This window comes from Asparagus officinalis, chromosome 6, assembly GCF_001876935.1.
Source record: "Asparagus officinalis chromosome 6, Aspof.V1, whole genome shotgun sequence".
NCBI classification, from domain to species: Eukaryota; Viridiplantae; Streptophyta; class Magnoliopsida; order Asparagales; family Asparagaceae; genus Asparagus; species Asparagus officinalis.
In genome coordinates, this window is record NC_033799.1 from 61,521,454 (window position 1) to 61,549,069 (window position 27,616).

Sequence of the window (27,616 nt, forward strand, 5' to 3'; positions counted from 1 at the left end):
CTTTTTCAACATCTATCTCTTTTCCCTCCTCCATTCTTTTCTCCGATTCAACCACTTCTTCTCCCAAAAGGACTATTTCTCTCATTCCTTTTTTTTTCTCTCAACCTTCAACGTCTCCTCTTCCCAAATACCAAGAGTACGTGGGGGACAAATTTGTATATATAAAATTCTTAAAACTCGTTGGCGGTGATCAATGTTGCCTTTTATATAATCATAATTCAAACATTGTTGTAGTCAGCATCACTTTTTACACCTATTTGATAGTCATGCCTCATTTTTTATACTAATCTTGTAATTTAGCCTATTCTTTTGTGTGATTTATTGGTGGATGAGAGACTCATGCCTACACTGATAAGATCAAGAGGCCAAAGAGCTTCATCATTTCTGCTGGTTTGATTAATGTGTACTCCAAGACGGAAGAATAGAATCAATGCTTAGGGGTTGTTTGTTTTGAGTATTTTGCCTCGGGGAGGGGGTGGAAAGCTGCCATTATGGCAAGAAAAAAAAAACCCAAAACAAACAGCCCCTTAAGCGTTATCACGTCATCCTAGAACAATCTAAATTAATGTAATATGTCCTTTCGTTATCCAATTCACTCCTCCCATTATTATGAGGACAAATTTTTGAGAGAGACTCATTCGATAATTTAATTGGACAAATTTTCAAAACAGTCCCTTTTGCACTTTTAATCCCAAAAAAAGACCCCTTTTGAACTTAATTTTAAAAACCGACCTGGTTTCAGCCTTGGCGCTGAAATCAGGTCGGTTTTTGAAATTTTTTTTGAAACTTCACGGTAGTTGAACTCCTGTGAAGTTTAGCAGATTTTTAAACTTCACGGGGGTTCAACTCCCGTGATGTTTAACTTCTTAAAAAACTTGACGGGAGTTGAACTCCCGTGAAGTTTTATTGCCCCAATTCCTGCTCCTCTGAATAACCCACTCTCCGTTGCCAACCCAATCAAACCACTCTCCGTTGCCAACCCAATTCCTGCCCCCAAGTCATTTATTAAAAAAACATCTCAAAATTTCCCCAAATTTGGTCATGGATCTTCTCCCTGTTCCTTGGTCACCTTCCTCTTCCCTGTCCTCTGTTATCACCTCAAATTCCAATGAAAGAAGAAGCGGGGCAAGCTCCTTAGCTTCACAACTCACTGAGAAGCTCATCTGCACTGTTGTCACATGTGTCTTTGCTACAGGTTTGCTCTATTTTCCCAAAATTTGGCTACAAGTTTACTCAATTTAATGACCTGGGTCGTCGTTTTTGCGTGTGCTGATTTCATTACACAGATCAAAATTTGATCTTTTTGGTTTGGTTTGGGGTTCAGTGGGTTTGTTGGCAGGAGCAATTACTGGTGGTTTGATTGGGTTGGCAACGGAGAGTGGGTTATTCAGAGGAGCAGGAATTGGAGCAATAAAACTTCACACGAGTTCAACTCCCGTGAAGTTTTGAAGAACTTAAACTTCACGGGAGTTGAACTCCCGTGAAGTTTAAAAATCTGCTAAACTTCACGGGAGTTCAACTCCTGTGAAGTTTCGTAATTTTTTTTTAAAAAACCGACCTAGTTCCAACGCTGAAACCAGGTCGGTTTTTGAAATTAAGTTCAAAAGGGGTCTTTTTTTGGGATTAAAAGTGCAAAAGGGACTGTTTTAAAAATTTGTCCTAATTTAATTCTAAAAGCCTGACCCAAATCCATTTTTATTTATAAAAATTGAACTGATTATAGTCATGTCAGCAGTGCTAGCTCAAACTAGGTCAAATTTTAAACAAAATATTCTTTTCTAATTAGCCGGGTTGGCAACACCATCCCGTTAGAAGCTAATTCAAATAGGCAGGATTGGTATTTCATCTATTTTGAACTATGTTCAAATTTGTCAGGGTTGCGAACCTCTTCTGTTTCAAACTTAGTTCAAATTGATAGGGGTTGGTAATCCCAACTATATTGAACTAAGTTCGAAATAGCCTGGGTTGGTAACCTCAACAATCTTACAAACACCCTATGATTTTTTTATTGTTGGAAATGTGGCTAAGTATAATGGACAGGATTGCCAACCTCTGTCCATATTAAAAACACCAAAGCCTAGTTGAATCTCTTAACAATTTCCCCGTTGCACCACATGCAATCCATAACAACTGTTGCTCATAAACTTTGTGCATATATCAACTCGTATGTTGAAACATATAACCTCGACTAAATGCCACAACCTCACTTAATGAAACAAACAATCACTAACTCACCATGAACCAAACAAAGTTAATGTACATATAATTTCATAACATGATAAAGCAAGTACTTCAACTGTTGCGTGCAGCGACAATTTCAGCAGCACGTCGGCATCACAACAAGAGAGTCAGGTCGTAATAGGAATTCTTGTTTCACAAAGGAAATAAGAACCAAAAGCAAAATATCTCAACAAAGTGGGATATCAGCTCTTCCTCTCATTAGTTCTAGGACTGGCTTATAGAGGGAACCTAAGTAAGCTATTACAAATCACACAACCAGCGAGACAAGCAATTTTACGTGGTTCGGTAATTTGCCTACGTCCATGTAGGTGTATAAAACTACCTATAGGTCCCTTAGCATAGCTCAGCACGGTGATTCAACAGACCAACGAACCATCGGGCGACGTATCCAGACACGAGCGTCAGTCCACAACGCCAAAGCCAAGTGACACGCAACGAAGAGGATTAACGAGGCGACGAGGTTAACAAATCGCACGCAAGCAACGGAATACATCCATTCGCGTGTGAAATCAAGCCAAGGGTTCGAAGAGTCAGCGAGTCATCCAACCAAGGGCGGACTCGAACGAATCACGATCGAATCAAGATCAATTTCAGACTCGAACTCAGAAGTGGATTTACTGCCAAATCAAGTCTACGAATCGAATCCGAACAAGTCAACCACACAACCGAATCACGGACAGAACCGAAAGACGGAGCCACCTATAGGTGGCTCGGTGGCCGAGCCACCCATAGGTGGTCGGCCAGATCTGTGCCCGGGCACAGTTCAGAGAGCCTATAAATAGGCCCCCCTTGGTTCATTTTGAGGGGTTGGAACTTTTGGAGCCGAAACTCTGCCGAATTGAGAATTAAGCTTGGAGTTTTAAAGACTTGAAGACTTGGACATTCAGATCTGGTTCTTGGCGAACATCCACGTCACAAAAGGCAGGAGTTCGAGAAAGAGAGATCAGATCTCAGATCTACGTAGTCATCCTCCGGATCAAAGCTTGGCCTTTGCTCCCGAGAACTAAAGGCTATTATTTCCTTGGTGAAATAGTACCCCCCGGCTGTTATTTCCTTAGTGAGATAACACCCGTCAAATCGTGTAGATCCGACCGGATCTAGATCGCGCGGTGGTCCACGGATAAAGCCCGGCACAGGCGAAGAACCCACAAAGCAAGTGACCGCAAAACAGGAGCTCGCGATTCGTTCGACAAATAAGGAAAGAATTGTAATTTTCTTTTTTATTTTTCTTTGATTTTGTTGTAACCGGATCTTATAAAAAGACCGGATCTTTGTAATCGATAAACTATTACAAGAGTGTGCAATGGCATCAATGAAGAACATAATTTTTCCCGCGAACAGTAACGAATCAAACACCTTCATCTGAGGTGAACCAATGGCTATATCCAACTGTGAACTATGTCCACCAGCTACACTCGAATCCAAAAACAACTCATCATCTGCATTCAAATGATCTCCAAGCTGTGTCATCTCAGTTGGAATCCCAAACAATGCAGTATGATCTGGAGTATATGGAGTAATCTCCATCCAATATGAAGTAGCATCACTCTCCACCCGCTGCGATACATCTAAGGTCAGTCTAAAACTCTCCACCTGCTGAGAATCAATTAGCTCCCTCATCGAAGCCTCAACCGAAGTGATATTATCAGACCAAACAATGAATGGCGACTCCTCCAAGCCGCCAACGAACGAATGGGTCCGTGTCAAACGGAACCGTTCGACACTTGAAGAGCGCATTCGCAAGCGTCGCGCACTGTCAGCGCAAGCACAGGCTCAGATCCAAGAAGCCCGCAGGAGATTGCAGAAGGAGGTGGCGAAGAAGCCGCCACCAACCCGCCAAGTCTGGAGGCCAAAATCTAAAGCGGCGATTCAGGCTAAGGAGCAACCTTTGCAGCCTCCAGCCAAAGTCCAACCTCCGGCGAACCAAGCTAAGTCGCCGAGAATTCCCATACCGAAGGAGAAAGTCAGTCTTGGAGCACCTCGGTCCAATTCCCGACGAGAGAGGCAAAGCTCCAGTCCAAGAACGTTTGGACCCGATGAAGAAGCCCCGAACGACTCAACATGCTGGGGGTCGCCACCACCCTCAACATGACAAGGAGTTCACGGTAGCCGTGTGTGCTAATTTGCGCATTGAAATCCAGGAGCCCACTGAGAACTCACGCCCGAAAAGGCATGTTTCGAGGCGCGTGACTCTCGAAGGCCCAAAGAAGATAGTTCACCCTCAGAAGGAAACATTATCATCTGATGACGATAATGTTATACCTGAGAAGTCGTGCCAACACACGATAGGTCAAGCAGACGAATTGTACTATTGTGTTGGGGGTACGAGTAAAACCAGGAAGAGGAGTCCCCGAGAACAGGAAGCTCAATGCCCCTGTTCCAAACTCATTCGGGCAGTATTGTCTGAGTGCAACTGCATCAAGGCGGTCCCCGAAAGAGTTTCGGTTTTCGAAAGACTTGGTACCGAAACGCCAAAACCGAGGCCCAGGCGTTTCCGACGAAGAAGAAGGATAGTCGAAGACGGAGAATTTCCGAGGGTCACCACCAATATGACTAGCAGAGGGACATCGGCACGGGATAATCTCGAGTCGATTCTGAAAGCATCCCGGCCTAGAACCCGTCTGTAGTCCGGAACCATTAAGCGAACAACCTATGGTAGGGTTCGAACAAGACTCCCTTCAGAAGATGAAGAATCTGATGCCAGCTCCACGGTCGCATCAGATAATACGGTATCCAGCGAGGGACAACCCCGCGAGGCACTTATGATAAGTGCGGAGCAAGTGGCCAAAATGCTTGAAGACGCCTTAGCTAAGCAACAGGAAACCTTCAGGTTCGAAATGCAGATGGCCATGCAAAACATGAGAGAAATTGGAAGATGAGGACACAAATGCGAATGAGACTCATAATACCAATAATCCTCCCGTCAATGCAGGGGGTGGTAACGAGAATGCTAGCGAAAACACAGGTGAAAACTTAAAGATTAAAAATCTCGAGAGCAAGATCAATACATTGATTTCCGCTCAAGAGATGAAGAAGACATGCATTCCTTGCCCATACCCAAGAGAATGGGAATCGATCCCATATTCGGCGAAGTTCAATCTAATTAACTTCATGCCGTTTAATGGGATGGGTTCACCCACCCAGCATTTGATTTACTTCAAATCGCACTTGGGGGTTATCTCAGGTAATGAGCCTCTGATGGTACGGTCCTTCGTTGGCACTCTTCGTGGAGCCGCCTTCAATCGCCGCCTCAAGCCAGGAAGCGTGAACAGCTGGGACGACATGGAGACTAAGTTCCTCGCCAACTTCTTCGACGATGACACAGAGATATCCATCGGGTCGTTGCTTGACGAGAAACAAAAAGACGGGGAATTGGTTGACACCTTCATCAAAAGGTTCCGGAACAAGGCAATGAACTGTCGGGACCCGATCACCGAGGAGTTCATTCTCCAAACTTGTCACAATAACCTCGCGTTGGACGTGTTGGAAGCAATGGGAACAGCACCGTCCAAAACATGGAAGGATCTGAAGGTCCGAGGGGAGCAAGCCGAGCGATTCCTCAGAAGGAAGAAGGCGGAAAGAGGCCAACAGGCGACGAACGCTCCGCAACAGAATTTTGTCCCACGGGGGAAAGGTAAGACACATGCTAATGCAGTTGATGCTAATCAAACTTTTCAATTGCAACCTCAGCAACAGCAGCAACAACAAGCATCACAACAATCTCGGGGGCAATGGCAACAACGGCCTCAGAAGCAGAAGTCTTCAGAGCCGAGGTTTCCTAAAGTGTACTCCTTCAAAGATGACGAAGTTCCCGAAATCTTTAAGTACCTGTTGGAGAACAACAAAATCCAGCTGCCGGCGATCGTGGACCAAGAAGGAGCTAGCAAAGTGACGGATCCAAAGTATTGCGCATACCATAGAGCGGTCCATCACCCAACCAAGTCGTGCTACCACCTCAAGGACAAGATCCAGGCGCTAATTGATGTAGGCGTCATAACCCCGAAGCCGTCCAAGAATGTTGGAGCAAATGCGGTGTCAATCAGCTTTGGATCGGTGCCCACAACATGGTTCAAACCAGAGCGCATCACCAAAGTAGAAATGAAGACAGTGAACAACGACCCGCATGGACAGCGTCAGAAAGGACTCGTGCCACACACAGCCTCAAACGGCGAAATTCTCTGGGTTCACCCCGACCTGATTGAAGATGAACAATGGGCCGGATCATCATCCAAGAAGAAATTGCAATGCTACATCCGTAATTTTCGAGGAGGATGGCGATGAAGCTCCTACTTTCCCGCTCTCCGAAGAAGAACAAGAAGTCTTCGCCACTAGAAGCGGAAATGAGTATCACTACAATTATCCACCACCTAGTGAGCAGTGGGTGAATAAACGGGGACCAGCCAAAACTCTCACGGAGATGGGAGTGATTGCAAGTCCCACACCGGGTAAAGAAGCTCGCCGACAGCCGGTGAATAAACCGAAAGAGAAGAATCCCCAGGAGGTACAGAATCCGAAGCAGTCTCGTTTCAGTCACCCGATTGGAAGAGACAAACCGGAAAGCTCGAAGACTCCACAAGTCTTCGATATAATGGCTCAACTAGCCAACATTCCAGCATGGATAACGCTGTATGAGTTGCTGCGGTTGTCCAAAGAAACCAGGGAGGCCTTGCAAGAAGCTTTGGCCAATTCAGAGGTGTTTCTAACTCAAGTCAAGCCGATGCCTGAAGAACCAGAACCGCTGAGTCAACACTGCAATATAGCGACTAAGAACCTTCCTTGCATTACTTTCACTAAAGAGGATATGCAGACGAAGAGTTCGAACCATGATCGACCGCTGTACTTCATCGGGTATATTGGCTCCAGCAAAGTCAACCGAATCCAAGTGGATCCGGGTTCTGCTGTGAGTATTATGCCGCTTCGCTTGATGCATTTCCTCGGTATTCTAGTTAGTAAATTGGCGGCCACAGTCACAGTTATCTACGGATTCAACACTAGCGGGTCAAGACCCTTGGGTAAAATCCGGATAAAGTGCCAAATGGGAGATTTGAGGACGGAAGTCACATGTTATGTGATCGATGCCGAGACTTCATATAACTTACTATTGGGTCGACCTTGGATCCATAGTAACGTTATAATCCCCTCAACTCTCCATCAGTGTTTGAAATATGTCGACACTGATAATAGAGTTAGGACAGTGGTCGCAAATAAGCAACCGTTCAAAGGGTATGAGAATTATTTCATTGATTCTCTCCTGAATCATCGGCCCACGACACGGACAGCGGAGAGGAAGCTGATACCGAAGCCGGATTTGATTACAATGGAGGTTATGTTTTAAACGACATTGTACCCTTTGTAATCAACCTTGACGATGAACAAACGTCAGAGGGCAGTTGTAACTGGTAACTTGCCAATAATGAAATAAATAACGATTTAGAGTACTCCCTGTCTCTTGATGATGTGATAAAAGGTTTGTATGATGTTCCCGACTTATATATGCCGCTCCGATCGTTCTATGTAACAAAGGAACGCCTCCAGCATTCTTTCGGAACGACCATGGTCATCCCGAACAAAATAAGAGGCGCAAAAGAAGTGATTTACGGTAAAGGAAAAAGCTCTCCATTACCAGATAATTTTTTAAGAGAAGATGAGGATGATGACAAACCTGGTCGGCATTTATCAAAATACAGTCCAGAAGCGCGCAAGCTCATGGAAAAACAGGGATATGATTTTACTCTCGGAGAAGGTTTATACTTCGATCGAGGTATTCGGAATCCAGCCAAAGCGGTATATCTACCAAAAGGGAAACCGGACGATTATTATAAGTACGGACGAGGGTTAGGGTATGAATCTTCTTCAGAAGACGAATGTGGCTGGTTAATCAACAACCAATCATTTGAGCAATATAAAGATAGACGTCCATCAGATTCCTCGGAATGGGATTCCGATACAAGTATGTTGGAAGCATTCAAAGCACAATGGAAGATGACGATCAAATGCCAACATGGGAAGACCCGTGGGTTCATCACCTGAACATGCAGTACGGTGATAGGTTTGAACAGAGGGAACCCCCACTGAAGACAAAATAGTCCAAATCAACATGGGCGACGAAGCTAACCCAAAGCCGATATTCATCAGTGATAGTCTTCCCCCAAATGAGAAGGAGGAGTTAATTGCTCTCATCAGGGAGTATATTGACGTCTTCGCTTGGAACTATGAAGATATGCCAGGGCTCGACCCCAATGTGGCAATGCACCTCCTCGATATCAAGTCGCAGATTATGGAAGCCATTGAGGCAGAGGTTAAGAAGTTGACCGAATCAGGATTTATCCGAGAGGAACAACATCCGGATTGGTTAGCCAATATCGTTCCGGTCATGAAGAAGAACAGTAAGATCAGGATTTGCATCGACTTCAGGGACCTGAATACGGCATGTCCAAAGGATGACTTTCCTCTCCCAATCACAGATGTCATTATCGACAACACGTGCGGATTCGAGAGAATGTATTTTATGGATGGCTTCTCAGGATATAACCAAATCAAAATGCACCCAGATGACGAGAAGCATACAGCTGTAGACGGTAAAAAATACCTCTATGGGTTTACAGGAAATTTGCCTACGAGAAGAGCTCACACGCCCAGTGTAGACGGTAAAAAATACCTCTATGGGTTTACAGGAAATTTGCCTACGAGAAGAGCTCACACGCCCAGTTCTCTGGCACGGACCTAAACCGCGTAGACGTCAAATGTACTCAAGTCCAGGTTCGCCTAACGGTCGACTCGCCAGCACGAGTTAAGATCGATCAGGATGGCAAATGTACTCAAGTCCAGGTTCGCCTAACGGTCGACTCGCCAGCACGAGTTAAGATCGATCAGGATGGCAGAAATTCACCCTTCACTCAACTCGCCTGCCCGAGTTCGGAGTCGAATCCGCCAGCAAGCCCCAAGACCGTCAGTACAGCCCTTCACTCAACTCGCCTGCCCGAGTTCGGAGTCGAATCCGCCAGCAAGCCCCAAGACCGTCAGTACAGCTGGGTATCCACTGTCCCACGTGCAGAGATGGACCTTCCCATCCCTCTCGACCCAAAGGGAGAGAGCACGGTACCCCAAGACCGTCAAACAGCTGCTCGCAGTACGCACAGTACGAAGGCCTGGACAGGTGTCGAGTCAACCTGAGCCTTCATAAATGCGACTCACCTCGGCTGTCTGAGTCGAGAGCTGGATCCGCCGGCACTCGGCAAGTTGGCTAGACCCACTCGAGTGCTGTACACCTACTTCACCGCCTCTCCTGACCGGAAAGGAGAAAGCACCGTGCTCAAAGCACGCCGGGCGGTCACGCACAGTACGAGTGATCGGACAGACACTTCATGGATAAGCAGACAGTCGTTGCCTCATATACAAGAATGGGCCTTCCCATCGTAGGTGACAGGACATAAAGCACAATCCCTGGAATGACCATTCATGGTATCGAGGAGCAGCTAGACGTCTCTGAAGAAGAGGTGGTCACATCCCACAATTCAAGGAGGAGTCAAGCTGTCCTTCTTCCATTTAAAAACCCCTTCTAGCACACTGGAGAGGAGGTCGCAAAACTTAAAAAAAAAAGAGTTGAGACCAAGCTCTCTGCATAACCTTTGCATTGCAGCATCACTGTTTAGTTCCGAGCTCCGATCGCCGGCGAACTAAACAGACCCGAACTCTCTCAAGTTGAGCTTCTACTGCGAACTGAAGCTCTCCAGCAACCTCATTCAAACGGTCCAAGGGAAGCAGACTCGACCCGAGCATCGAGCGAAGCGTCCTATAGCCACCTAAAGTCCCCACACAAAACAAAGAGGGCCTTCCCTCTGCTTCTGTTGTAAACATTTGATTTGTTAGTTTGTAATAAGCTTTCTTATAAATACAAACGAAACTCCCTTCCTCGGAAGAATCAAATTTTCACCCTACAGAAGATGGCGACCACAGTGGGAGCAGCTGTTTCGTCGAACGAAATGGTGGTGTCTCAGTTTGATGAGGTTGTTGTCGGGACGACAGTGGAGTCCCTAGAAATTGAGTTCGACCAGGCCAAGTACGAAGAGTACTTGTCCTCCTCCTCCTCTGGTGGCGATGCGTCCCGCAAACGCCACAGAGTTGGGCGCTGAGGCCGACCTCAGACGGTCAAAGCCTCAGCACCTGAGGGTTCCACCCGAGTTTCATCGGAGGAACCCACTCCCTCGCAATCGATCAGGGCCAACCCAGAGATCGAGCGCAAGAGGCAAGGGTCTGCCAGATGGATCGCCAAGCGGTCCACACAGACACCTACCTCGGAGGAAGCGCCGGTTCACTCCGGCACAAACCGCAATGCCACAACCCACGGTGACGTTCTCCCCGCTGGGAGAACTAACCAACAGCGACGGCAAACACCCGTCAGACAGGGGGTCCAAACCTCCATTTCTCATAATGGCCTGAACCATCACACAGGCCCGAGAAACACTAGACGGGAAGGCAAGCTGCCCGACCTCAGAAGGCCCTCCAAATCAGGAGCGTCAACCGAGGACAGCAGAGCCATCCGCTCAGGAGGACTTCGCTTCTCAGGTCATATCCCTGATGCGAACAAACCACACCGAGCATACGAGCTTACCCAAGTAGGCGAATCCTCGAAGGCTGGCGAGCCTCGCCATAATCATTTGGCGGATAAACGTAAAGGAAAGGAAATAGGCGGCTCCTCCCGAACCCGCTCTTCTAAACACGGGGTCGAAACTCGCCCACATACTGGAATTCGCTCAAACGCGAAGACTCGCCCTCGCCAGTCAAGGCGAGATCGCCCAGCACCAAAGCATTCCACCCAACGCGCACCAGAGAGAGCGCCCAAAAATCTCTCGTCGACTCACCAGAGCGACTCTTCTGAGGCTGGGGGTTGTCACCAACCACCCGTCGAAGACCTCAGAGAATTCCTGACTCGCAAACGCACTATTCATGAGGCGAGTCCTCAGTGTCATTGCAAGAGACTCATCCACACGGTCCTCGCCGACTGCCAATGCGTTGGAACAGCGAAACCTTCGGTGTTTGAGAGGCTTTCTCAACAGTCCTCTCGACCAAGACCCTCCCATCAAAGGCGCCGTCACCAGAAAAGACGCGTTGCTGATGATCTGGAGCTCTCATCCGCCACAATCAACATGACGGATAAGGGAAAGGCGGTACTCTCCGACTCGCCAGACTCGGACTCCGTCTTAAGACCTAACACCCGGTTCGCCCGACGCCGGCAGGAAGGCATATTCCAGCGAACGCGTAGTCGTAGAGGGGCGAGTATTGGGTTTGACTATTCCACCCTAGCACCCCCCTCCTACGGAGAAGACGAGGTTCATTCGGCCGCGGCCACATCTCAGACCTCGCGCTCAAGTCAAGATGCGCAGGCGAGGGCGCACATGACCGAGCTCAACTCCGAACAAACAATGGCCCAGAAGCTGGAGGAGCAGCAGGCGACCATCAACTCTCTAAGAGAGATGATGGAGCAACTGCTGAACAAGAAGAAGAAGAAGAGGACCCAACGCCCCTTACCCCGGCAAACTAGGGATAAGGAGTGGGTACCACCTCACCGTCCGGTGGATGAGATGGAGGATAATCAGCATTCTGATTACTCCTCCAAAACATCAATAGGAACGTCACACACCGCGGATAGCACCCGTGACAAAAGATTCGACGAGTTCCAGGACCAGCTGAACGCGCTGAAGCTTTAGCAAAACATGAACAAGCTGGGGGTGGTACGTCCCTACCCTACGGAATGGGACACGGTCCCATACCCAGCTAAGTTCAAGCCCATCAGCTTGTTACAGTTTGATGGCAAGGGGTCACCCTCGCAGCACATCTACTATTTCATGGCACAAACTGGATTCCTAACCGGGAATGACGCCATTCTCACTCGACTGTTCATAGGTACCCTCAAGGGGGTGGCCTTTGAATGGTTCCGCAAATTGGAGCCCGGCTCTATCAAGGCGTGGGCCGACGTTGAAAAGCTTTTCCTCGCCCGCTTCTTCGACGACGACACCGAGGTGTCAATGGCCACTTTCGTGAAGAGATTTCGGAATCGATCAGTCCACTGTCGGGACCAAGTTTCCGAGGCGACGCTGATTGAGATGTGTCGCAACAACCTATCGATCCATATCTTGTCCAAGATAGGGGCGGTAGAAACCCGGACTTGGAAAGAGCTTGTTCGCCAAGGCGAGCAAGTCGAAAATATGATCAAAAGACTAGAGTCTGAAGAGCCGCAGTCCAAGAAGGGAACTGCGGAGCCAGCGGCGCCAAAGAATCCTCCTCGATCGAAGGGAAAAGAGGCTATGGCCGTAGACTCTGCCGCGGCGCCAAAGTTCGTTCAAAAGCCGAAACCCAGGCAATTTGAACCACGCCCCCAGCGGCAATATGATTTCAAAGAGGACCAGGTAGTGGCAACCTTCGACACTCTACTCAAGAGTGGGCGGATTAAGTTGCTAGAAGCCGTCAAGCCTGAGGAGGCAGACAAAACCGGTGACCCAAGTTACTGTGCATATCACAGATTCCTTGGCCATCACACGACCAAGTGCTACGTCCTCAAGGACAAACTCCAGGCCCTCTACGACGCGGGGGTCTTGAAGAAAGAGAAGGTCCAAAAGCAGGTGACGGCGAACATGGTCACTTTGAGCTTTGGCTCTACGACGTGGGGGTCTTGAAGAAAGAGAAGGTCCAAAAGCAAGTGACGGCGAACATGGTCACTTTGAGCTTTGGGACAGGTCTCCCAGAGGTTCAAGCCTCGGCGGGGATAATTCCTATCCCCAAGGTGGTTTTGAAGATCACTAACGACGATCCTCACAACCAGCGGGAAAAGGGTTTGGTTCCACAAACTCTGCCATCAGGGCAGGTGATGTGGGTCCATCCAGACCTCCTCGATGACGAGCAGTGGACTACACAGCCTTCCAAGGAGGCTAAGAGGAAGCATTGCAACGCTGTCACCGCCATCCTAGATGGAGATGACGCGGCGAGGACTGTCCTGACCGACTCTGAAGAAGACACCAACGTCTTCGCCACGAGAGCCGGAAAGGAGTTCGCGAAAGAATATCCTGCGAGGGCAGAAAACCCGGCAGGACCTCCCGCGAGGCAAGCCGCAGCGGTCCCTCCCAATCCAGATGGACCAAGTTCAAGCCGCCAGCCTTACCGGTTCAACGTACTCGCGCAACTAGGTTGTCTAGGCCTACCCGGGAAGCCTTACAAGAGGCGTTGGCTGACGCAGAGGCGTTCTCGACCCATTTCTCAAAAGAAACGGAGATCGAACAGGGCTGTACAACTTGCTGCCAAGTTTCAGAGAGACAGATCCCCTGCATCACTTTCACCCCCGAGGACATGCTCATCAAGAGCACGTCCCATGACCGGCCGCTGTACTTCACAGGATATGTCGGCTCGGCGAAAGTGGATCGGATCCAGGTTGATCCAGGGTCTGCGCTGAGCATCGTGCCCCTGAAGATAATCAGACACTTGGGGATACCATCGAAGCGCCTAGCCTCGACCTCGACTACCATCTTCGGCTTCAACGCCACTGGGACCCGGCCACTCGGCAAAATCCGCCTGAAATGTCGGACAGGCGACATGAAGACGGAGGTGACGTGCTACGTTATCGATGCTGAACCCTCCTACAACATACTCCTGGGACGTCCGTGGATTCACGGTAACCGGATTGTACCGTCTACACTACACCAGTGCTTGAAGTACGTGGACGATTACGACCGGGTAAGAACGGTGGTGGCCGACAAGCACCCCTTTAAAGGCGTCGAGAACTACTTCGCGGATTCCCTGCTGTACCAGGATCCCGACCAGCCACCAGTGGAAGAACTGGAGAGTGGCAATGAGGTGGACAGCGAGCCTGAATACGGTGATAGCTTAATTCTGAATGACTTTGAGTCAATTGTAATTGGTTACGAGAGTCACCATGTAACCAACGCCGTTCAGGCAGAAAAGCTTATCATGAATGAGAAATCCGACTTTGCTTATTTGTCGTCTTGCTCCTCGTCCGAAGACGACGCCTACACTTGCCAGTATGTTCGTCATACGTCGCCAAAACACAGCCGATCAAGTCATCGCAAGCTGTGTTCGTCGTGCCAGCACAGAATAGGTATCGAAAGGACATCATCTTCGGGCGAATCGATCATCCCCTACGCACGCTATGGGACGAATCTGAGGATGAAGACCCAGCGCCCCAGTTCTCGCAATACAGTCGAGTGGCGAAACGCATAATGAGCGACATGGGGTACGACCTCACTCTCTTGGAGGGCCTGAATTACGGCCGAGGATGTAAGACGGTCATCAAACCTGCCTACGTCCCCAAAGGAAAACCCTCAAATTACTTCAACAGGACTAGGAGAGGCTTAGGCTACTCCTCCTCCTCATCGGAGTTGTGCTTTTACGTCGACGAGGATTCCGATTATGCATGTTCGGGGGACCAATCGTCGACAACCTCGGCTTGGGACTCGGACGTCAGCGTAAGGGATTTGTTCGATGGCCTTACAGTCAACATGGCCACAGTAGACCCCGCTGGAATGGCGGAGGACGAACAACTTCCGCTTTATGATGAGACATGGGATCGCCATGTTAACGCCCAGTGGAACAGTCGCTTCGAACAGCGCGAACCACCAACTGAAGACGAAGTCCTCCAGGTGAACATGGGTACTGAGGCAAATCCCAAACCCATCTTCATCAGCGGCAGTCTGCCTCCTCAAGAAAAAGAGGATCTCATCGCCCTCATACGGGAATACATTGACGTCTTCGCCTGGAATTACGAGGATATGCCTGGCCTGGATCCGCGGGTCGCCACGCATCGCCTCAACATCAGCCCTGACGCCAAGCCGATCAAACAACAGCAGAGGCGGTTTCGCCCCCAAATCATGGAGGCGATCGAATCTGAAGTAAAGAAGCTGATCGAATCCGGCTTCATCAGAGAGGAGCAACACCCCGACTGGGTGGCGAATATTGTTCCAGTCTTGAAGAAGAACGGCAAGATCCGCATCTGCATCGACTTTAGGAACCTCAACGCCGCATGCCCTAAAGACGAATTCCCTCTGCCCATCACGGATGTCATCATTGACAATACGTGCGGATTCGAGAGGATGTCCTTCATGGACGGCTTCTCGGGGTACAACCAAATCAAAATGCACCCCGAAGACGAGAAACACACTGCATTCAGAACTCCCATGGGGGTGTATTGCTATACCGTCATGCCTTTCGGGCTCAAGAACGCCGGCGCAACCTACCAACGCGCCATGAGCATGATCTTTCGAGATCATCTGCGAAAGACGGTCGAATGCTATGTGGACGACTTGGTCGTGAAGAGTCGCCATAAGGAGGATCACCTCCAAGACTTGAAGGCTATGTTCGAACTCATGAGGACTCATCAGCTCAAGATGAATCCTACCAAGTCATTCTTGGGAATGTCTAGCGGTAAATTCCTCGGTTTCGTCGTCACGACGAAAGGGATCCGAATTGATCCAGACAAGGTGCGAGCTATTCAAGAGCTCCAACCACCCCGAAATCTTAAAGAGCTGAGAGGCCTTCAAGGACGACTGGCTTATATCCGAAGATTCATCTCGAATCTCTCGGGCAAGTGCCAACCCTTCTCTAAGCTGATGAAGAAAGGTACCTCCTTCGTCTGGGATGAGCCATGCCAAAAGGCTTTTGAGGTTGTCATTATCATATTGCTTTGGCGCAGTCTAAGCCCCTAGCGAAGAGGACCAAAGCAAATGTGAGCCTGAAGCAGTTCGCATCATATTTGTTCAGGAATCTGGAGAGCCATTCTGGTGAAGTTATTTGTGAACTAGCACCGCTGACTCCTTCAGAGGTTAATGAGTTGCTGAAGAAGACTGACGCCCGCTCCTACACCAATAGCAGTCCTGAGAGCGGCTTTCCTGCAGGGACCAAGTTCAGATCATTTTTATTCCATGTGACTGCGCCGATTCGTCCGATGACCCTCCTTGCCGGTTATCTCGCCATCTGGTTGAAGAAATGTGTGGTCCCGTATCAGTCTGGTGACGCTCTACCACTGGAAGTGCTCTATCCTGCAGTTCAGCTTGCCTACAAGAAGGAACTTTCGCTTCTTCCGGTGATGGTTGCTAACATTCATCGAGGGCTTCGGCAGATTTCTGGTGCTTTTACACGGAGAGATGATGATAAACCGACTCAGATTCCTACCATTAAGGTGGAGCTTCCGTATATTTATTTGATGGCTTGGTTCGTCCTTCATCGTTCTGATGTGATGTCGGTACCGAATGCCATAGACCAGTCTGTTCCCTTTCTACAGCTGCTTGAGAAAGGCGAGTGGGAGGGCCGAGGATTCCCTGATATCAGGAGTCAGCTACAAGTCCACAAGTGCTGGGCATTCTCCACTTGCTTTCCACAGTTCCCCAGCCGGTACGGCGAGTGTTTGATTGATGAGGAGAAGCCGAGGGAGTATAGGACTTATTTGGATATGGGCTGCTTTAATTGGCTAGTGAACATTAGGCCGGGTTACCTGACTTTCCGGGTGGGGAATCAGTGTTTTATAGAGCCGTATCTACCTTGCCGATTCGCCCGCCAGTTCGGTTATGACCAGCTTTATGTAGGGAACCCGCGCCAGCAGCTTCGGGCTCATGGAGGTCTGGTGGACGGTCTTCGTGCATGGTTGTGGACCGTGACTGGCTGCACTGGTGCTAGGTTCAGTCTCCCAGGTACTGAGCGGCAGTTGAACCTCACTTTCTTGAGCTGCAAGTGGTTGCTAGCAGCTAATAAGACTGTCCCTGTGAAGCCCATCGAAGAGTTGGTGGCCGAAGAAGCCTCTCAACTTGATTCTCGTGTTATCCAGGACGGTGCTCGATCACAGAGGGCTCAGGGCAAGACCCGCCGACTTGATGCAGAAGGTCACAGGGCCTTTAGTTCTGCTGGAGAGGCTTCAGGCGGAGATCCCGAAGATTACGAGGCAGATTTGGAGCAAGGTTAGTCACCTATCTTTCTTTTTCCCTGCATTTCCAAATTGCTATTTCTGACCACTATTCGATGTTTTTGTTGTTTAACGGGTTTTGCATCCGGATCAATGTTGAGACGGTGCATGGCAACTTTCGGGTCAAGGCCAGGCATATCTTCATAATTCCAAGCGAAGACGTCTATGTATTCTCGGATGAGAGATATAAGGTCTTCCTTCTCGGATGATGATAGGTCTTCGGCTATAAAGATGGGCTTGGGGTCAGACTCATCTCCCATATTGACTTGGATCACTTTATCTTCAGTGGGTGGTTCACGTTGTTCGAAACGCATATCCCACAGGATATTGAGACGCTTGATCCAAGGATCATCAGTCGATTCCAATAATTCCTCGTCACCCCCTGCGTCTTCGTCTGGATGACTTGTTGAAACCATGTTCACAGTCAAGTTTTTAAAGAAGGGTCCAATGCTGACGTCGGACTCGTATGACGATATTCCAGATGACTGGTCATGACGTAAGTAATTACTGATTTCGTTTTCCGAGACGGGGGGAGGTGTGACGTAACCCACGCCCCTTCCGGTTTTTTGATAATAATCCGGAGGTTTTCCTTCAGGAGTGAGAGACATCCGGATCGGTGTTCGTCTTCCCTTCCCGAAGTTCAGGCCCTGTTTCTCATTAAAATTATACCCCATTCGTTTCATTAAGTATTTAGAATTGGGTTCATGGTAATGGAATTGGATTAAGTACTTAGAATTGGGTTCATGGTAATGGAATTGGGGAACTCCGTCGTCTTCCTCCGAACTTGCTTGTTTAAGTTGTTCGGGTTTGACTTTACCAAAAAAGATCGGCTTCTGCCCTTTCCTTTTGGATGGGACTTTGACGAAAGCCTTCTGTGCGTCTTCCGCTTCTTCATCTGAAACGAAGGATGACTGGATTGGCAAGGTGAGCGATGCTTCCGTGCACAGTACGTGCCATGGGGTGGGACCTGCACTAGAATCATTCTCTATTTGTTTATTGTTAAGAGAGACATCAGACAAGTACGCTAAAATGAAATCTTCATTAATGCACCACTCGCCCCCACTCGGTACATCATTATTACTCTCACCCTGACCCATTACATCAAAGTTTAACTCCCAAGGACAATCTTCATCGGGGTCTGGCTCGATGTCAGCTTCATTACCGCTGTCCACATCTTCTTTCTCTTGGGATTCCAAATAGAAGACGGAGTCGGTGTGGAAGTTTTCTACTCCTCGGAAGGGGTATTTCTCTGCGATCAAGGTTCTGACTTCGCCCTTGTCATTGGCGTACTTCATAACCTGATGCAAAGTAGATGGGACAATGCGGTTTGCATGTATCCATGGTCGTCCTAGCAAAAGGTTGTAGGACGTGTCCGCATCTATGATGTAGCATGCTACCTCAGACTTGAGATCTCCGATCTGGCATCTGAGTTGGATCTTTCCCAGGGGTCGGGTACTGTTTGCATTGAACCCGAAGATAGTAGTCTGGGTGGTGTGCAGTCGATGCATAGGAATCCCTAGGACCTGCATGACCCTGTAGGGCATGATGCTAAGCGCTGAGCCCGGGTCAACTTGAACACGACTGATTTCGGAGGATCCGATATATCCTGTGTAGTACAGTGGTCGGTCATGTTCATGTTTGACCTGCATGTCTTCTTGCGTGAACGATATGCAGGGTAGACTCCTCGCCGCTTGCAGACATTGTAGACACGTTTGATCATCAGAGGCTTCGGGAGCCGGGGTGACTTGGGTGATGAAGCTCTCTGTATTCTTCAGGGCTTCAATCAGAGCTTCCTTGGTAGTTTTGGATAACCTTAGGAGCTCATATAAAGTAATCCTGGCCGGTATGTTGGCCAGCTGCGCCATGACGTTGAATTGGAAGGGAGCGCTCGACTCTCCAGTTTCCTGGTGGAGATTTCTGTGGAATCGGAGCTCCTTCTGTTTTCCTTTGTCTACTGGCTTTTTCGGAACAGAACCCCCAGCGTCTTGGGGCTGTTCCTCGGCCTCTGGAACGTTCTGGCCATAATCTCTCAGGTAAGCTTTTCCTGACCGAGTGCCAGGATTGCCTTCTGGGTATGCCGCTAGAACAATCCTCTCCTCTTCTGAATCAGTAAGAGGCTTGAGGTGGTCATCATCTTCAGTAATGGAGGGGCTAATCATGTTGGAAGACTTAGCCTTGCCTCCCTTCTTTTTGGACGGGGTGTTCGTCCATTGTTGATCTCCCAGCAGATCAGGATGGACCCACATGATTTCCCCTTTTGGGGTAGTGAGGGGCACCAACCCCCTGTCCTTCTGACTATGCAAGTCAGCATTCTTCAGACGTATTTCTCCCTTGCGAATGGGGACGACGCCGTTCGTCGTTACTACCGGGGGAAATCACCAAATTGGACCGCTATCATATTAGTAGATACGGTCTTCTGCTCTGGCTTCAGTGTGAGCACATTAGCGTTCACCAGATTCTGTAAGATGTCTTTGAAGACATAGCACTTTTTGGTAGGATGTCCAAGGAATCTGTGATAACGACAATAGCTGGGGTCATCCACTTTCCCTGCTTCATCCGGCTTCCTGACCTCAGGCAATTGCAGCTTGTTGTTCTTTCGAAGCAATTGGAATAATGTATCCACGTGCTCCTCTTTGAACGAATACTGCTTGGGCGCTCTTTGCTGATTTGGCGCTTTGCCCTGCTTGTTCGGCGGTGGAACTCGCGTGTAGTCGGCCGCCAAGGTCTCCTTCCCCTTAGACCGTTGGGCGTTGTTCTGGTTGCGTTGCTGATTTTGCTGCTGCGGCTTGGGTTGTGGCATTTCTTCGGCTTTGACCCGTGCCACTATTTCTTCAGCTTGTTCTCCTTGTGAGACTAGTTGTCTCCAGGAGCGACATTCTGCCACCCCCATTTGAGCAAGGAGCTGGGTCTGCAGGTTGTGCCTGCAAGTTTCAACCAGAGTTGATTGGGTCATACCTGAGGGGCATCGCAATGCCATGCTGCGGAATCTCTCCACATAGGTTTTGATGGACTCTCCTTTCCTTTGCTTAGTGGCAAGAAGAGTTGGGACCGAGACCTCCGTGTCGTCCTCAAAGAATCTGGCCAAGAATAGCCTTTCCAGGTCTACCCATTTCTGAATAGATCCGGCAGGCAATTTCATAAACCATTCGAAGGCGACACCTTTAAGGGTACCGATGAACAGCCTGGTCAGGATGGCGTCGTTTGCTACTACATCCCCAGTTTGGGACTTGAAGTAGTAAATGTGCTGATTTGGCGATCCTGTACCATCGAACGGTTGTAAGGTAGGGGCCTTAAACTTCGGTGGGTAGGGAGCTGTATCCCACTCAGCAGGGTAAGGCCGCACAACTCCCTCTTCCCGGAGCTCGCTTCGGTTGGCGATTGCGTTAAGGCGAGCCTCCAGCTCATCCACTTTAGTAGATTGAGGGTGCAGTTCTTTCTCCATCTCCTTCTCACCTTCAGAAGAGGATCCCAGGTTGTGAGTCTCACGATCTGAATGTTCGTGCACTTTTTGTTTTCCCTTTGAAGTTGTTCTCCGGGAAGATTCAGGTTTGTGGCCTTTTTCAGCAAGAAGCTGAGCCAGCATATCCTTTAATTGGAGAAGTGTCTCTTGTTGCGCCTGGAGCATGACATGATGTTCGTCCACTCTTTTGGCGATGTCTTCGTGATTCCCTGACATGTAAGCGGAGACCTCGCGTGCTCCAACAGAGCTTGACGATTGAGATTCAGCTATTGCTGAATGTTCTTCACTTGTTGTAATGCCTTTGGCTAACTTTTGATAGTCAACCGGGCGAATAGCTCCTGTTCGAGTCCGAGTATTCTGATATACTCCTTCGAACTGGTCACAAATTTCTCTGACAGTCGAGTGATGACTCTCTTGTGACTCATCGGAATCAGTAGGCAAGGCTTTCCCTCGGCCGATCATGTTGATAGTGACCTGAGGGTATTCCGCTTCAACTGTCTTCTTTTTGTTGCGGCGTTGTCGTTTGGCAGGTCTAACGACATTCGTCAACCTGTCGAATACAGACTGCCGAGGTGTTGTTGCACAACAAGGGCATTCTGACAAGACTGCCGAGATAAGCCTCTCACATTGACATGGGTGAGCTGTTTGTGCTGCTGATTTTCCTCTCGACAACAATTCCCGAAGATCAGGAACTTGGGAGGAAACTTTCCCCGGACTTGGAGGTGGAGTTGGAACCCCCTGCCCTTGGGTAGGTGAGATTGGTTCTTGTCGAACGTGAATTTTAAAGCCACGCTGACTTTTTTGAACCTGACGGACCTCTTGAAGATCGCGTTCTTGAGAAGTAACGCGAGGGTCGCGTTTGAAAACACTAGGCCGAGGCCTGCGTTTAAATGATGAACCTGACCTCTGAGGGTCAAGTTTTGGTTGAACGCGCCCCTGAGGGTCGCGTTTGGTTGGTGAAACAGACTCCTGAGAGTCATGCTTCGTTTGAACGCGCACCTGAGGGTCGCGTTTAATTTGTGAAACAGACTCCTGAGAGTCATGTTCAATTGGAACGCGCCTATGAGGGTCGCGTTTGGTTTTGGCAGCTCCATTCTGAGGGCTGCGTTTTGAGTGAACAACGCGCCACTCAGGGTCGCGTTTGAGCTGTATCAGCCTAGGCTGATAGTTGGGCTCATTACCACGCAGTGAGCGTTCTTCTTTGGGGACGCCAAGTTCGGTTGGATCTTTAGAAACGCGATCTTCGCGTTGGGCCAACAATCGGCTTTCTCGTAAGTGTGCTCGTCGGATGGATCTTCTCCGTCGGCGAGCGGCGTTCTTTTTGGCTTGTTTCAAAGCCTTAGCAGCAACGTCGTTGACGTTTATGGAACTCGTCTCTTCCAGAGGCCGTTTGTGGCCCGAAGCACGCTGTGCTGACGCGGACGTGGGCTTTTCAGCCAGCAGAGCCAATTTGAGTTCCTGGCCGAAGGAGAGGGCTTTCTTCGGCTCTTCAACAACAGAATTGATCTCCTTGGAGATCTTGCGGACACCATGCTTAGCCTTGGGGCTAAGCGATCCAGAGGATAGGGCTTCCTCGTATTTCGCCTGATCAAACTCTACGACGAGAGTTTCTACAGTCGTTCCCAAGAGGTCTCCGGATCTAAGCTTGGTCTTAGATCCCGAGACTTGAGCGATTGTTTCCTTAGTGAATCAATCCCTCCCGGCTATTATTTCCTTCGTGGAATAATACCCGTCGTACTGCGTAGATCCGACCGGCTCTAGATCGCGCGGTGGTCCACGGCAAACAACCCCGGCGCAGGCAAAGAACCCACAAAGCGAGCGACCGCAAAACAGGAGCTCGTGATTCGTTCGACAAACAAGGAAACAAAGTTGTAATTTTTCATTTCTTTTTTATTTGATTTTCGTTGTAACCGGATCTTATAAAAAGACCGGATCTTTGTAATCGATAAACTGTTACAAAAGTGTACAATGGAATCATTAATGAAGAAAGCAACGGTTTTCCACGCGAACAACCGTCATGCCTTTCGGACTCAAGAACGCTGGCGCAACCTACCAGCGAGCCATGAGCATGATCTTTCAAGATCATCTGCGAAAGACGATCGAATGCTACGTGGACGACTTGGTCAACTCATGAGGACTCATCAGCTCAAAATGAATCCTACCAAGTCATTCTTGGGGATGTCTAGCGGTAAATTCCTCGGTTTCATCGTCACGACGAAAGGGATCCGAATTGATCCGGACAAGGTGCGAGCCATCCAAGAGCTCCTACCGCCCCGAAATCTTAAAGAGCTGAGAGGCCTTCAAGGGCGACTGGCTTATGTCCGAAGTTTCATCTCGAATCTCTCGGGCAAATGCCAACCCTTCTCTAAGCTGATGAAGAAAGGTGCCTCCTTCGTCTGGGATGAGCCATGCCAAAAGGCCTTTGAAGAGATCAAAGCTTATCTCTCAAATCCGCCTGTCCTTGCGGCGCCAATCTCAGGGAGACCATTTCTCATATATATACGGGCCATGGAACACTCTTTAGGTGCCCTCTTGGCTCAAAATGACGATGCAGGCCATGAGCAAGGCATCTACTACCTGAGCAGAACCTTGCAGGGCGCCGAGCAATGGTACCCAATGGTCGAGAAGGAATGCCTAGCCTTGGTGTTTGCTATCCAAAAGATGCGGCACTATTTGGTTGGCCAAACCATCCATGTCATCTCCCGGATGAATCCCATTCGGGTCTTCATGACACAGCCTGCAGCGTTAAACTGGCGCCTGGCCAGGTGGGCGCTTCTGCTCTCTCAATACGACATCCACTTCATGCCGCAGAAATCTGTAAAAGGACAAGCCATCTGCGATCTCATGGCCAGTCACCCGCTGGGGGTGAAGACTGATCTATTTGAAGATCTGCCAGATGAACCTCCCGAAGCCAATGTGACTTCGTCGCCAGAGATGTGGCAGATGTTCTTCGACGGCGCGTCTCGCGCAGGCGCGAGCGGCTCTATTTCTGCAGGAGTGGGGGTGGTCCTCACCTCTCCGCATGGTCACGTACTACCCCGGGCCTTTTCCTTGACAGAACCATGTACCAATAATGTAGCTGAGTACAACGCGTTGCTCATAGGACTCGAGTTGGCCAAAGAGCTCGGGATCGAGCATCTGGAGGCTTATGGCGATTCGTAACTCATTGTTAAACAAATGACTGGCGAATATGAAGTCAGGAATGAAGATCTTATCCCACTCCACAGAGCGGCCGTCAGACTAGTAGAGCTATTCGAGAGTTTCCGCATTGAACACGTGCTCCGCTCAAGGAACACCCATGCGGATGCTCTCGCATCCTTGGCAGCTAACTTAGCCCAGCCTCTTGGAACGACCCAACGGGTCACTGTCGCCAGCCGAAAACTTTTTCGACCCAGAGACGTCCCAGAGGCGAACGCCGCTCATCAAGCTTCGGATCAGCCAGATCAGGAAGACTGGCGTCTCCCGATCATCGATTATGTCCTATACGGCGTATTGCCCGAGGACTCGAAAGAACGAGAGTCTATCCGACGACGTGCCTCGCGGTTCTACTACGATTCAACCACTAAGACATTGTATCGGAGTTCGTACGACGGCTTGCTGCTTCGCTGTCTTTCAAAAGCAGAGGTGCAAGAAGCCGTACGCGAAGCACATGACGGCGTGTGCGGAGCTCATCAGCCCGGACCCAAACTTTAGGATCGCCTACGAAGGATGGGCTACTTCTGGCCTGGGATGGTTACTGACGCAGTCGCTTATGCAAAGCGATGTTACGAATGCCAGATCCACGCCAACTACATACACCAGCCTCCTGAGGATCTGCATCCGACGAGGGCGTCTTGGCCCTTCGAGGCATGGGGAATGGACATAGTTGGGCCAATTTCTCCACCGTCGGCGAAAGGCCATCGCTTCATCCTCGCGATCACCGATTATTTCTCTAAGTGGGCTGAAGCCATCCCCTTAAGAGAAGTCAAGACTGGCGACGTGATCAAGTTCATTAAGCACCATGTCATATACCGATACGGCGTACCCCGGCGTATCATTCATGACAATGGCACGCAATTCGTTAGTCATGCCTTCACCAGGTTCTGCGACAAATTTAGGATACAGAACCTCTCGTCCACGGCCTACAACCCCTCAGCGAATGGTTTGGCCGAAGCCTTCAACAAGACGATCATCAAGATCTTAACCAAGCTGACTTCCACTAGCAAACGCGACTGGAACGAGAAGTTAGGCGAAAGCCTATGGGCATATCGCACGACGGTTCGCACACCGACTGGCACCACGCCCTACTCGTTGGTATACGGCTGTGAAGCTGTACTGCCATTAGAGATTCAGATTCCATCCCTCCGCGTCGCCCTAGCAACAGGGATGACGACTGAGGAGAATCATCAACTTCGACTCGCAGAGCTCGAAGCATTGGACGACAAGCGACTGGAAGCTCAGCAGCACATTGAGTTTACGACAAGCGACTGGAAGCTCAGCAGCACATTGAGTTTTACCAAGCTCGGATGGCCAGGAGCTTCGACAGGAAAGTCAAGCGCAGAGCCTTCAAAGAAGAAGAGCTCGTGCTCTCCGTCCGACGACCAATGATCCTCACTTCCAAGAAGAAGGGGAAATTCCAGTCCAAATGGGAAGGGCCATTCGTGGTAGAGACAGTCTACTCGAACGGCGCCTATCGCCTCGTCAAACCGAACGGCGATAAGATCATGATGCCCATCAACGGCAAGTATCTGAAGAAGTACTATCCATAGTCCTCCTTCGCCAACTCCCATGAGTGCAAGAGTCTAAACTGGCCCTCACACCCTCCGACTGGTACACGAGGCTAAACTGTTCCTACCTTACCCGTTCTGGCGAGAACCCCTCGCAAAATTCAATTCGCCTATCTTCTCCAAAGAGATGGCGGATCCACTAAAGTCGTTCATATCACGACAAACACATTCAATCCGCCTATCTCCTCCAATGAGATGGCGGATCCACCAAAGTCGTTCCGATCACGACATTCCCTGTCACGTTAACATTAAACCTCTGACAAAATCAACTTGCCAATCCTCTCCCAAAGGTTGGTGGGCCCTCAAAGTCGTTCCGATCACGACATTCCCTGTCACGTTAACATTAAACCTCTGACAAAATCAACTTACCATCTCCTCCAATGAGATGGCGGATCCACCAAAGTCGTTCCGATCACGACATTCCCTGTCACGTTAACATTAAACCTCTGACAAAATCAACTTGCCAATCCTCTTCCAAAGGATGGTGGGTCCTCAAAGTCGTTCCGATCACGACATTCCCTGTCACGTTAACATTAAACCTCTGACAAAATCAACTTACCAATCCTCTTCCAAAGGATGGTGGGTCCTCAAAGTCGTTCCAATCACGACATTTCCTGTCACGTTAAAATTAAACCTCTGACAAAATTCGCTTACCACTCCTCTTCCGAGGAATGGTAGGCCCCCACGGTTGCTCCAATCGCGACAGGACCTCATCAAGTTAATGATCACCTCTGATGATTGGCACCGTTATTCTTACGAATAGCATAGCCTAAATAATGGCCTACCATGCGACGTGCCATTACTCCAGTCAATAGTCACACTCCTACGTCCCTGAACTATTTGACCAACCCCAGATATTCTAACATTCCTTTAGAATAACTGACAGGCAGTAGTCTACCATGCGGTGGCTCCTATCACAACCAATTGTCACGTTCCCCAAATGACTACAATTATCAAAGGCGGTTCGACGGACGCCCTGTCTGTCGATTCCCCAGGCAACAACTCGCCAAGAGGCGAGTTGAAGTTGAAATCCTTCGGTCAGCCGCAGGGACGAGCGATTGTTCTCCACTGCAAGCCGAATGCTGCCCTCTCAATTCCATGAAAGCTACAACGTGAAGATCGGAGTTGACCCGATCCCACGCTGTGAGCAACAGAGGACAAAGCAAGAGCATAAAACGACTAAGCCCAAAGCCTGATAGTCGAGGACTCGCCAAATCCAACTCAGAGGCCAAACGGCACAGATAAAGAAAGAGAAAATTGTGCAAGCAAAAGTAAAGAAAGACATAACTAGCAAAAGAGGGCCACAACGGGCCAAAATCTACACAAGTTTGCAGTTTAGTTATGGTGCCGAAGGCACCGACTAAATTGACAAAAAAAAAGGGTGGACTTAAACAGTAGCATTACAAGAATCTCAACAAGCTAAAGGAGCCGATCTTAGCCTTGAGCTTCGCACGCTCCGCCGCATGTTGGAGCCTCGCCTCCTCCTTCCCCCTCTCCTGCTGCTTGGCCAAGTTCGCCTTGCTGGCCTCTTCCTCCTGATGAAGAAGCTGAATTGCCTTCTCCACCTCCCTGGCGGTCTCGCCAAGTCTCCTAGCTTTGTGCCCGCGCTCAAGCAGCTTCGCCTCGCCTCGGAGAGAACCAGCCTCCTCAAAGAAGGCTCTGTCCAGATAGGCATCCATCCTGTCCAAGACAGCCCGGTGCTGCCTCCGCAGACGTCGAAGCTCATCCTCCTTCGCCGGGATCCGCTTCGCTCGCTCTTCGCGTTCGAGCACAAAGCACAGAGAGGGGGGCGGGGGCATGTCAGAGGAGTCCTCGTAGGCCAATTCCTCGAGGCGGTGCATCCACCCCTCCACACGCTCGAGCTCTCGCTCACATCGCCGTGTGAGCACGGTGGCGGAAGAGCCGACACCCTCAGCGCCGCTATGATCTGAAGAGGAAGCCATGGGGAGATAAGTTTTTTTCATGGGGAACTCTTTCTGATAGATTTCTCTCAAAGCGGTAAGGACTCTACTGGAGAGAGGCGCGTGCGGATATATATGCCAAGAAATCCAACGGCTAGGATTCATCACTTCAAACTATCGAGCGGTCTGAACGCCTTGCGACGTTTCGAACTCGACGCCATTAAAGGCTACTCTCGAGACCCCAAACCGACAGATCGGATTGGGCACGAGAGGCGAAGCGACCTGTCGC